Raw genomic sequence first — 13132 nt, forward strand, 5'->3', positions numbered from 1 at the left:
TCTAAGAGAAAAAAAAAAGAAACACTTGTCAGATGAATGACAGAGATGGATGGTCATCCTAGGCACAAATTCTTCCTCTACGTAGGAGCCAGAGACACTGCAGACGGCCCCAAATCCACTCCCTGGAACACCGGGGCCTGACGAGGCGGCCCGTACACAGGCCCATGGGAGTCTGCATCCCAAGTTCCAGTGCCATCCACCTCTAGACCAGGGAGATTCCACACAACCAGCCACACAGCGGCCCCGCCAGTCAGCGCCACTAAGAAAGAAAACCCCAGTTAAGTCACTCTCCCTTCAAGTTCAGGGCAGCAGGCCTGTCCACCCAACAGGGAGGCCCAGGCCAAAGCGAGCGGCCACGCTGAGCGGCCCCGTCCACGGCGCTGCACTGCGTCTGCACGGAGAGGGCCTGTATTTCCTCACCCACTGCAGGCTGGAAGTGCCCTGAGCTGCCACAACGAGCGTTCCCGGATACGGGGTGAATGCGACCGTCCCAGCACCCCACTTTGCTCCACACACAGGCGGCCCTGGCTCTTGTGCACACACAGACCTGCATGACCTGACTCCAAAACACACGCGGCCCGCAGGGCCGACTCTGAAAAGGGAGAGCAGGCGGCCAGGAGGTGCAGCTGAGCGGCCAGGACCAGGAAGAACAGGGGAATCAGAGCGAGGAGCACAAGCAGCCCCGGGGCAGAAGACACCAACCCCGCACCGCAGGGCCCCGGAGTGCCGGCAGCAGCCCCAGGGCCGCGCCACCCAGGCGGCCTCCAGAGCCCGTCTCCCTGGATTAGCTTTATGGTCGCTGCTGGGCTTTGCCCATTTCACGCGGAGAAACAAAGCCTCCAGCCATTCTATGCTTGTGGTAGGTTTGTCTCTAAAGAAGCGCCCTGTGGCAGGCTCCTCCTGGAAAGGTGAGCATCCTTCCCTCGCCAATAGACAGCGCACCTGCTGCCTCTGCGAGGTCCCGTGGCCACGGAGCACCAGGGCACGACTCCAGCCGAGCCCCTCTTCCACTCTGGGGAGAAGCCCCTGAGCTGCCACGGGCAGAAAACTCACTACCTGCGGGGCAAGTGATGCTTCACAGGCAGGCCTGACTTCCCAGAATGCCTGTCTTCAGGACAGAGCATCCAGAGAGGGGCCAGCCTGAGGCTCCACTTCCGATCCAGCTCCCTGCTGGTGCACCTGGGAAAGTAGTGGAGGATGGCCCAAGGGCCTGGGTCCCTGCTCCCACGTGGCAGACACAGAAGCAGCTCCTCAGCTCCTGCTTTCAGCCTGGCTGCTGCCGTCATCTGGGGAGTGAATCAGTGGATGGAGATCTCTCTCTCTGTCTCTCCCTCGCTCTGTAACTTTCGATAATAAATCTGCCTTTCAATAAATAACATAAAACTTAAAAAAAAAAAAAAAAAGCATCCAGAGGGACAGTGCCCCGAGTAGCTGGCAGATCTCAGCACGACCCAGGGGAAGGACCAGTTTTCACCTCTAACCCTCTGCCATCACGCCCAGCACTGGACGCTTCCTGGGAGGCAAGGCCGGGTGCCTGCTCAGCAGCAGGCAGAGTGCTCAGGTTGTCCCGCTGCAGCGGACAGGACGGACCTGAAGCCACCAGATCCCCAGGATCCTCCAAGCTGGGAACAAACGACGGGTCTAAGGAAGCTAAGTGTTCCTGGATACTCAAAGGTCCGTCGGGATCCAAACCCAGGCGCTCTGAACAAGGACCACGCTCTGCGCTGAGCAGCAGTCTTCCTCGGTGGTCAGAGTTTTACCACTAAACCTCAGGTGCACGCACTGTGAGGTGCCTTGCGACGACACACCAATCTTTGCCTTAAGGGAAGAAGGTCTGAAGACCTGCAAAACCTTGCAGCCTCAGGCTGTGCCCCTTGGAGGCCTGCACTGTGTCAGACTCACCCCCAAGGAGGGCGGGGCCTAGAGAGGCAGGACTGCCACACAGCCCACATACGCCACGGCAGACCAGAATGTCTTTCTTCCCCTTGTACACAACAGAGTACCTCCACTCCAGCAGACAGGGCCGGCTGCACAAGCACACACACACGGGGCCATCACACACGCAGGAACACATGAGCAAACACACTAATGCACACAAGGCCGGCACACACCTTGCTGTCCACACTTCTAAGGTGACAACTAAGCACACAACACAGAGAAGCACCGATCTAAATGTGGCCAGGCTCCCAAGAGTCCCCGAAAGAATCTTCCCTGCAAAACCCAAGCAGGACAGCCCCAGGGAGGTCACCGGGCAGGTGAAGGGACAGCTGGGGGGGGGGGCCAGGGCCGTGGCGGTGGGCGGGTGCCATCAGCGTCCACGCACACCACTCGCCTTTACCGGGCCAGTGTGCAGGGCATCCTCCTACGTCTGCCAACAAGGCCCACCCCTAGGACTCACTTCCTCTCGCATCCCCAGACACCTCCCGCAGACCCAGGCCCCACCTAACCCTCACGCCACCATCAACACCTAGCCTAACACCCAGCCTGCCCATGCCCACGACCAAGGCTACTACCATCCTCAGGGTCCAGCTCCCTCTGTGGGTTGTCAGGCGTTGAAGGGATGGGAAGGCGAGACTCTGACCCTCCACTGAGAAAGCCGCGGTTAGAATACAAAAACCCACGTAAGAAAAATTCAGGGACATCCAGAGAATGATCTTTAATACACTGACAAGAGACTTTGCATAACAGTGGTGAACAGTTTTTAAAGTCTCTATTTGGTGCCAGAAGCAGTGCCAGCACTTTGCATGCCAACCTCAGAACCAGATGCCACCATGGACACCCACGCCATACACGGGGCACGACCACTGTCATCACCTACACGTCACCCAGGCGCTGCGCTGTTAGCTGCACACCTCATGGAATGCACCGACAGTGGACAGATGAGAGAGGTCAGCCAGTCGACTGCCCAGAGCCACTCTCTAAGCACTCCAGGCCCAGCTCTGAACCACCTGCTGCAGCATCAGGGCCTCCTTGACCCGCAGACAGCCCGGGCTAGATCATTCCCAAGGCTCTGGGAACACTTCTTCAAGCAAAGAGGGGAGGCGCAGAGCAGAGGCCCAGGATTCGTGTTCTCAGCACTTGCCAAGTTCACACTAACTTAACCCTTACTGGCCTGATAAGGCCTAGATGAGCGAGCCCAGCTGTACCACGCTGCGTCCTTTGGCCCACAGAGCAAATTCAGTGACTCCTATGTATCCTCATCACCTTTGTAAAAGGCACCAAAATGGGGCCGGTGTTGTGATTCAGTGGGTTAAACCGTCGCCTGTGATGCCAGCATCTCATATGGGCGCCAGTGCAAGTCCTGGCTGCTCCACTTCTGATCCAGCTCCCTGCTAATGCTCCTGGGAAAGCAGCAGAAGATGGCCCAAGTCCCTGGGCCCCTGCATCCATGTGGGAGACCCAGAAGTTCCTAGGTTCGGCCTGGCCCAGCCCCAGCCTTTGTGGCCATTTGGAGAGTAACCAGGGGATGGAAGATTTCTCTTTCCCTCTCTTTCCCTCCTTCTCTCTGTAACTCTGCCTTTCAAATAAATCTTAAAAAAAAAAAAAAAGACAAATACACTATTTGTTTCAGTCAAAATAAATAAATAAATAAATAAACTAACTAACAAAAAGGCACCAAAACCCTCAGTGTGCCCCAAATGCGCACATACAACCACCTGGCCTTGGCTGCCCAAACCCTTGCCTCTGAGTCCCTGCCTGGCAGCAGGACTGGAGCCTGAAGCATTAATGCAACACGGCCTGGCCTCGGTCACAAGCCAGGACCTACTTTCACCTTCACTTCCAACAAGATGCGCGCACGCACCCTCCATGCACTGAGGGCGCCACCGGAGGAAAGAGGATCCCCGAGCGGCGTGCACGTGCTCTTGCCTCCCTCCTCACCAGCACCACTGGGTGAGGGCGTGAGCACGGCAGACAGGAGACACAGACCAGTGGGAGGGACGGCCCCTGACCACTGACAGCGAGGGGACTTGGAGACGACAGAGAACGCAGCCCCGACGGACAGCCAGGCCCCGTGAGGAGGGCTTCTCAGGACTGGCGGGGGCCAAGGCATGTCCCAGCCTGTCCCCGCATAACTCATCTGATTCCTCACTCCCACCCCAGCCTCCAAATAAGGACCGTGACAGGGTAGTGGTAATCAGCAGCCAGATGCCAAGTCATTTTTTATCCAAATGCTAAATCCCCCAGGTTCCTTTCCTTTCCCAAGACCACGAGCCCTCCCCATTCTCAAAACCAATGTCGTGGTCGGGGGACATCCACCTGTCTCCTCCCTCAGACTATGCCAAAGGAGCCAGGATTCAAAAACATTTGAGCAGCGAACAAAACAAGCAAACTTCCTAAAACCAGAACGCAGCAGCTGTTAGGATAATTCATGTGGATATTCCAGAGATGGCGCAGAAGCACAGAAAATGCAGCTTCCCCATCAGTTCCCAGAACCCTGGGATCACAGAGCCTCTCGCAGGACCCCTGCATTGCCAGGAAGCGCCTCCTGCCACTGAGGTCAGCCCTGTGTCCCTCCACCTCTCCTCCAGGGCAGCCCAGACGTTTCTCTGAGGCACCCTGCCCTGTCTGCTTGTGAGGCTGGCAGAATGGGCCATCTCACCATCACCACCCCCCAGGGACTCGGATCCAGCAGAGCAGGGAAGGGGCTCCAACAGGTGGTGAACCAACAGCCCCGGCCCCCAGTTAATCCCCACCCGATCCCCCTGCAGCGTGTGTGTGTGTCTCTCTCTCCGCGGCACCTGTCCCTGCTTTTTATTCCCCACCAGACAAATCCAAGGCCATCTCGGCTCGCGCCTGCCTCTTGTCAATGGCTTTCCCCGCCGCTCCCCCCTCCCTGAGGTCCCTGCCTGATGCAGGCCGCCACGCCTCTGCTCAGAAACCTCCGGGGGTTCCCAGGCTTTCAGGATGAAGCGCCAACGGTCTCCTACTGAATGAAGGCTTCCACAGTCACTGCGATGACCTGTCTCCACACTGGTCCAGAGACTCAGGACGGGGGCTGCCAACTCCCGCCCCTTCCTGAACTCCGCATGAACAGTCCCAGAGCCCAGATTCTCCACAGGAGCCCTAGATGCTCTGAGACCAAGAAAATCGCACTCTTCTCAGAACAGTGCAGAGGGGCAGCAGATCAGATGCGCCGTCTCACAAATGTCAGATCTGCACAGCACTCTGGACTGACACGAGGTTCCTCCAGCTGGAAGAGCTGGGGCTGCCTGGCCACAAGGATCTGTCCACACGCCTGCCACCCGCCCCAGCCGCCAGCAACACCTCCTGCCCTGCTCCCCTCACTGTGGGTGACACAGTCTGCCCTACATTTCACTCCATGAGGCATTGACCGTAATATCTTGGCTCCTAAATTTCTATAACTTTTTTTTTTAAGTAAGGTAAAGAAAAAAAAATGGCCAACAGTGACTCACAGACTCGGGAGACTGGCTACACAGATGGGAGTTACTCAACTTTCAGGGAAGTTTCCTTCTCCCCTACAAGCAGCCCCCCAGAAGTGAGAAGGACACAGCAGAGGACGGAGACACGGCTTGGCTGAGCGCCTTCCCCAGGTGACCTCCTGCCCACTTCTCAGCCTTCTGTGGCAGGATCACCTGATCTTATCTCTGGAAAAAGGCCCGCCCTCCACATTCCCAAAGGCGTGAGCAAGCCACGGCGCCACGGTGCCACGGTGCCAGCAGCAGGAAAGGCTGTCCATCCGCCCTTCACGGCCCTTGTGGGCTCCACCTCTGCCCCACCCCCTACCCCAGACTTCTTGCCTCGGAACAAAAACCTGTTCAATCTCCTTAACCAGTTCTCCTGTGACATGGTGAGGACCACTCCAGAAGCCAGGACAGACTTCTCCAGATACACAGGGTGCACAAGAACAAACAGGTAGCACTGTTCCAGAACCACCCAGCATCCTTTGCCGAGAATTAAGGCCTCACTCTTGCCCTAAACGTTGTCAGAGCCAACGTGGGACCTGACATTTACCGTGCCCTGCCCCACTGCCACGGACTGCTTTCTCGGATCTTCACGCGCTCACTCACCCATCACCTGAAGCACGGCTACAAGCGCCATTATCTTTTACAATAGACAGGGGCACACCACTTCATGCTCTTAGATTCTGAAACCATCACCCGCTCCATCCCAGAGCAGAAAACACTGCTGGCTGGTTGGCTGGTTTTGAAGGCAGCCCTGAGAGCCAGAAGCAGTCCGAGATCCCCTCCCTTCCCCCGAGAGCTGCTGCATCCTCCCAGACACACAGGATGACCTCAGGGCTCAAAAAAGACAAGGCCCCAGGAAGGAAACTGGCCAATGGACCTCCGCAAATAAAACGAGGAGGAAGCTAAAACAAAACAAAATCAAGCCGTGCAGAAATCGGCACGAACAACACAGAGATCAGAATGAACAAGTCTGCCTAAGCCAGGTCATGTCTCTGGGCAGGCCTCAGTTTCCAGTCCGTAACACCAAGGGCTGCCTGGCTCATCTTGAAGTCCAGTGCCTGGTGCTGGATTCAGTAGGACGCAGCCCACAGAAGAAAACCAGCTCAGGTGAATCCTGAGCTTGCCTGCTGCCCAGCTTCCAAGAACAGTTTGTAAAGCCTACGGCCTGATAAATACAGACGGACAGGGGGCTGCAACTACCTGCGAGTCGCTCAGCACCGCAGCACCTCTGCCCAAGAGGACAGCACAGGCAGACCAGGCAGCTCCTACCGCTGAGCCACGAGGCAGCCCCCAACACACATACACGCCAACCAGACTCCAGCAGCAGGCAGTGTCGTTCGTCCAGCCAGAAACGTGACAAGACGACGCGACAACACTGGACTAAAGGTCTGGGGAGGGCGGGTAAGGGACAGACGACCCACATACAAACTCCTGGGGAGGTCCGCTAACCAAGCACGTGTGTGAAGAGAAGTGCCAGCGGACTGGCAGAGAGTGTAGACAGCGGGTCTAACACAATCCCGGGGAGGCAGCGGACTGGGGAGTCCCCTGAAGGAATCACCTGGACGGGCTGGGCATTAACCCTCGACAAGCCCAGAACACCACAGGAGACAGCAGAAGATGAAGTTCAAGTGTTCCGCCAATGGCGAGGGAGTGCTAAGACAGGTCCCGAGCGACTCCACCAAGTCAATCCACGTCTTCAAACCAGGAACGCCGCTCCGCGTTCTCCACGAAACCATAGGGCTTCACTACCAGGTGGGGAAAACGCGCTTCCTCTTGGATGTGAATGAAGATGGCATCCACAAAGCTCTCCGGACCTGCTGGCAGCAAGCCCGTCCGAAACACACCAGACTGGAGGTCTTCTGTCACTACCACAAATCATTCAACGTGGAAACTCAGAGCACATGAACGCCGGCCTGGAAGCGACTCCCCCGCAGACCGTGGTGAGCCACTGCCTCTGAGGTAAGATCAGCTGTGACAGCCATGGACTCGAAGGCTAGGGGCACAGAACGGCTGTAGCTGGAGGAAGCATCACACAGGCTGCGGGCCACAGGCCTTGCACTTCCCCCCAGGGGATCTGGCCACCTCTGTGGGTGCAACCTCCCGGTGACGAGCTCTGAAGGCCTCCAAACTGCCAGCCCGCCGCAGGCCTCACTCCTCCACCCAAGTGCTGGTTTCATCGCACGTGACGACAGATGTGGACCAAGGGAATCACCACGCAGGTGTCACCTGGGAGAGAGGCTTTTGTCTCCATGGTAAACGAAGGAGCAGGGGCTGGGATGCCGCTGGCCACTTGCAAACATTTCCCACTCATCCTCACAGTCAAGACCCCATCAACACATGAGAATGCCGAGGCCCGGTGATCCACCCAGGGCTGACCACGCAGTGAGGGACAAATCCTACGGCTCTCAACCCAGCCGGAGAGCTCAAGTCCAGAGGAAGTCCGGGGGGACCGAGCTGCAGCCTGGGCTCTCAGCTGCCACCACGTGCACCGTACAACCTACTGCCACCCCTGGCCAGAGTCCACCTGGAGACAAAACCAGACCTGCCTGGGCCCCGCTCAGTTCCCAAAGGCAGAATCCACGCAGACCTCCCTGGCAAACCCGTGTCCCCAATCACAGACGGAGGGGCTGCCCCTGAAGTCGGGTCGCTGGGCTGCCTCCTTTCCCCTGCTAGGGGACACTCAAGCCGGCCACTCTGCTTCTCTTCACGCGTGAAGAAAACACACCAGTCTGAAATCAGAAAGGCTGCAGCTGCGTCCCACCCGCACCACACCCAGCCAGTGCCAGTCCTGGTTAGGGGCTCTGCCTTCTTGCATCTGCAACGTGGGGACAGCTGTGGCACAAAGCTGAGGCAAGGCTGCAAGGAGCCACGGCAGACAGCCGCAGCCCATCCCAGCAGCACGTGGCGTTCCCGACACAAGAGCAGCAGCGAAGGCCTTCCGGCTCCGGCTTGGTGGTTCTCATCCAGCTCCACTTCCAGGGCAGAGAGCAGCGACCACCGCCCCTTAGGGGAAGAGGGTGAGGTTCAGCTGGGTGCTGTCACCAGCAGCGGCAGGAGGTGATGGCACGCAGGCTGAGGAGCAAAGCCACGGTGCCTCCACCACTCCTACAGGACTGACTACGCAGCCACAGGCCTCCTCACTGGGCAAGCAGCGAGGCAGCCTGCACGTGGGGGCCCTTCCCGGCCCAGGAGGAACTGGTCTGCCACTGGAACACAGCAGTGCCTCCAGTGTGTGCAAAGGGACCACCCCCCTTAGCCTGAGTGTCAGGGCTCCAACCCTGAAAGCCGCCTGGTGAGGTGGGTCAGGTGGGAGTGAGGCTGCTCATCCAGCCACGGCCCCTCCTCCCCCAGGCTGCAGCCCCACTGGGCTATCATCAGAGCAAAGCAGCCTCCAACCTTGCCCCAAATCCCCTGTCCTGATGTGCCTGCAGGCCCGCGCCCGGGCACTGCCGGCTCCCCCCGGCGCATCCCACTGCGCTCGACGGACAGGTACCAGGTTTCCACACCCTTTCACAGAGAACCCCAGAACTAGCAACCCCAGCCCCAAAGCCAAGTTCCCCAACAAACTCAAAACGCAAGAGCGAGAGAGAAGGAGAGACACCTTCTCTCTGAGGGTCCTCTCCCCCACACCCCGGAGGGTAATTCTTCTAGAATAAGTTCCTTTGTCTTCTAAGAGACTAACCTACATTTTCATCAGACAAAAAGAGGTCACAAATACAGCCTGGAAAGCGCCGGGTGGGGGAGGGGCAGAAAGCCCAGCGTCTGACTCGCTCCTGACTCAAAGGTCCTGGATCACGTTCGCGGAGCCCTCGGCGGGCAGGACCTGTCCCGGGCCGGCCGCACTTTTGTTTCTGAAAACACCAGTCTCGCACTTCCACCCGCAGCGGCCACTTCAAGACCCTTGTCTTTTTTATCTCCACCCCTTAACAGGCTGCCCGCCTAACTCAATTCAAAGCGGCAGCTTTGCACGGTAGCACAGGAGACAAGTTGGGAGAAGAGCAGCGTGAGGCGCCTGCCTCAGTCACCTCCCGGAACAGCTCCCATCACTCGAGCATCCCTCCTGACGGGCGACCACGCGCGCGGGCAGCACAGTTCCGCCAGCCTCCAACCGTGGCACCTCCAACCCGTTCTTCTGGTTCCGCAGCGCTCGGGTAGGAGGCAATCCCAGGGATGCTCAATTACCCCAGGACAGCTGCGCGGGAAGGCTTCACCTCCCAGCCCGTTTCGCAACCTTCCTGGTTTTCTACAAACGTGCATAAATTAACTCCATTCTCAGGGGCAGAAAAAAAGGTTAGAGACTCGATGGCAACAGCAGCAACACCCGGGGGCCCTCCACAACTCCTGGTAAGGACCCTAACCCGTTTGTCTGCTGGGACTGGCACATCCCAGACTGCGGGTCGGTCTCCATTCGCTCCCCAAGTCGGGGAGTACCAGAAAACTCAACACCTCAGGAGGGCTCCGCTCTATCCTGCCCACATCCTTGCAGGCATCTTCAGTCGTCTGAGGCCCAAAGAGGTGCCATGTGGGAGCCTCATCGGCTCCACGGGGTCCCACAGCTCTGCTCAAGGGAAAGGCAGGACCGCCACCTCCTGTCTACTCCCAGCCTCTGAGAAGCACCCCCCCCCCACTTAACCCTACTCATCCTCTGACCCCAGCAGGGGAAAGGCCCCCTTGCGCCCCCCAGGTCACAGGGTTCTTCTCTCCTTGGCCCCTGTGAGTTTCCTCACGTTTATGAGATTAAGGACGACTCCTGGCCCACTAATCTCACTGAACTACCGCGCGGATATTCCTCGCACAGTGCCAGTGGCACACTATGCACACTGGTATTAATTGAATAAATCAATCCAAAATAAATCACCATTTGCAATGCCAGGAATTCACCAAATAAACGATGCAAAGCAAGTCAGAGAAACTAGTGAAAAACTGAGAAATGGAGTTGCTAAAATGTGTTTCATTAATCAAAAGTTTAAATGCCCACATTTTAAAAAAAATCCAAAAGTATGACACCAAAAAGTCTTAAAAAAAAAAAAAAAAAAGAAGAAGAAAAACTGCTACCCTAATGAGGGAGTTTATCGATCCTTTGGTACAAATCCTTCCAGGATTTTTTTTCCTTCTGAGAGTAGCATTATTTTTCTTTCCTCACTATCAACATAAGATTGTAAGATCTGCCAAATGATACTGCACTAATAGAGATGACTTGACATTAAAAAAAATGATGTCATCTGAGTGGAAATAACAATGCATTCAAATCAGCAAAGCACAGCCCTCTGGTTCTTCACACCACTTCCAAGACACAAGCGAGCAGGGGACACACAAGGAACGAGACGGGGGTGGAGAAGGTCTAGAAAAACCGCTGTTTAAATTCCCACACTCAAAACCCCCTTGCCCTAAAAATAACACGGGGGCAGCTTTCTCCAAGTGCGAGGCTGAGGAAGTCAACGCAGAGAGGCAACTGCCCGCTCGCCCCCTTCAAGACTACCTAGGAGCCCCGTTCTCCAAGGACGAGGCAGGGCCTCCCTCCTCCACCTCCAGGCAGGGGTGCACCGCATCCCAGCCGAGAAAGCTGCCTCACATTTGAAGAGCCCCCACGGGATGTTCACAGAGGGCTTGCAACTCACAGCACCCATGGGCTCAGAAACCCAGCACAGGCACTAGTCTGGCTCTGCCCCTCCACCAGGTGGCTTTGGGCCGGCAGCCCGGCCCCCGGAAGCCCCACTTCCTCACCTATGAAGTGGAGACAGTTCTGCCCTACTTCTCGTGGGACTGTTAGGGGGCGCCTGGCGCCTGGGGGTGGAGCCTGGCACACAGTAGGCACTCAAATCAGGGGGCCAGTGGGAACCCAGTGTTAGCTCTCCTCCCCAGCTTGCCGTGGGAACTAACTTCAGCAGAGGAACACCGCTGCCAGCAAACATTATTTCATGTTATCTCGCTCTAAGGAAAACTTGTAACCACTACCAGAAGAAAAAGTTCATCAGCGAAACCGGGTGAGCCCAGACTGCGACGGTGGAACGCAGGGCTGCCCGGCCCTCCACGTCTCTGTGCCGCCACAGCCCAGGGCCGGGAGGGGTCACTGCGGGAATGGGCACACGGACCCCGGCCCGGGACAGCACTGTGGACCCGGGAAAGCGGAGAGAAGTGAGGAAAAGCGAAAATTAAAGGCTCAGTTGACACACCCGGACTTTGAGCTGAAGAATTCAAAACTCTTAAGATAAGAATGAACCGTACACCCAAAGACGCCGGGTCACAGACACAGAATTAAGTCTTTTCTGCGAAATTCCCAGGGCAGGGCAAGAACCTTGCACGCCACGACTGCCCCCGTCCCTCAGGGAGGGGACTTCATTCATTTCTGGGTCCCCGTGTGCACCTACACGCAAGGGTCCGGCTGGGGCCCGCCCGGCAAGCCTTCCCTTGTTGAAGTGATCAATTCCGATTCTTGGCAATAATCCCTTTAAAAAGCCAGCTGCTGCTGTCTAGTCACTGACGCCGACCCGCTCCAGGTGGGAGAAACAGCGATCAACAGAGCCCCCTCCTCCACGGGGAGGCAGATTTAAAGTGTAGGGCCCTGGGAAAGCCTGCAGCCCAGGGAGGGGGAAGGGTCCTGCGGCTCCCGGGGGTCAGGCAGGAAGGGCGAGAGAGGGGGAAGGGCGGGGGGAGGGCCGGCCCTGCAGGCGTGGGCGCGCGGGGACTCTTATTCTGACACGGGAGCCGCCGCCGCCGCCGCCGCCGCCGTCGCCGCCGCGGGGTTCAGCGTCGCGGCCCGGCCCGCCCGGGACCCCCGCCCCCGCGCGGGACCCCTGCCCCGGGCGCCCACGTGCCGCCGGCCCGCGGACCCCCGCCCGCTCACAAGCGGCGCCTGGCGGCCCGGCCCTTCCCCCGACCCAGGACGAAGCGCAGCGGGAAGCGGGGCGACGCCGCGACTTTGTGGGACCCCCGCCCCACCGGCCCCCACGTGCCCGGGCGGCGTCGGAGCGGGGAACTTTGCAGGCGGCGCGAGGAAGACGCTCACGGAACACAAGTAGAACTCGCCCGCTCTCACTTTTCCACGCACACGCGGGGGTCCCTCGCAGCCCCCAGACCCACGACCCTGGACCGCCCGCGCCGCCCCGGTGCTCGCCGCGCGCCCCCAGCCGCGGCCCCCGCCCCCCGCCAAGTTTGGTCCCGAACTTACCGGGCCGCCGGTCGGCCGGGCCCTAGAGGAGGGCGCGGGCTCTCGGGACCGTGGGGCCGGGGTCGCCCGCGGGGCCGGGCGGCGGAGGGGCCGGGGGCGCCGGGCCGCGCGCGCTCGCTCCGCCTATGGGGCCGCCCGGGCCCGCGGCGCTCGCTCCGCCGGTCCGCCCGCCCGCCCGCGCCGCCGGCCAGATAATGCGCCCCTCGGCCGCACACATGGAGCCCGGCGCCGGCGTCACCGCCCGGGACATGCGCACCAGGTCAGCGCGCCCGGCCCGCGGCCCCCAAAACACCGGGGAGCTCTTAAAGGCGACGCCGCCCGCCCGCGCCCGGCGGGGCGGGGCCCAGGCCCGGGGGCGGGGCTCGGGGCCCGCGGGGGCGGGGCGCAGCCGCCGGCCCCGCCCCGGAAGCGCCGCCCCTCCCGCCGCGCTCCCACGCGACGCCCGGCTCGGCGGCCGAGTTTCCCACGCGGGCTGCGGCCAGTCGCCCCCCGCGGGGTCCTCGCTGGCTCCGCGCTGCAGAGCGCGGCGGGCGGCGGC

At 59.4% G+C, this 13132-nt stretch overlaps 1 protein-coding gene across 14 annotated transcripts in view; it reads right to left on the reverse strand.

Annotated features, from left to right (window-relative positions):
- Positions 1 to 13132, reverse strand: part of GATAD2A (GATA zinc finger domain containing 2A) — a 94839-nt gene that overhangs the window by 63844 nt on the left and 17863 nt on the right. For 2 of the 14 annotated variants that reach the window (XM_051828210.3, XM_089315772.1), the window contains exon 1: positions 12595 to 12913. The exons of 7 other annotated variants lie outside the window; for them this stretch is intronic. The gene's annotated coding sequence lies outside the window, so the exon portion shown is untranslated. Of the gene's footprint in view, positions 1 to 12594; positions 12919 to 13132 lie in introns of those variants that run through there. 5 more of the 14 variants (XM_051828218.3, XM_051828213.3, XM_070059073.2 and 2 more) reach the window with 4 other exon arrangements.

The sequence above is a fragment of the Oryctolagus cuniculus genome, chromosome 16, assembly GCF_051225735.1.
Source record: "Oryctolagus cuniculus isolate XC-2025 breed Fujian yellow rabbit chromosome 16, ASM5122573v1, whole genome shotgun sequence".
Classification (NCBI taxonomy): domain Eukaryota; kingdom Metazoa; phylum Chordata; class Mammalia; order Lagomorpha; family Leporidae; genus Oryctolagus; species Oryctolagus cuniculus.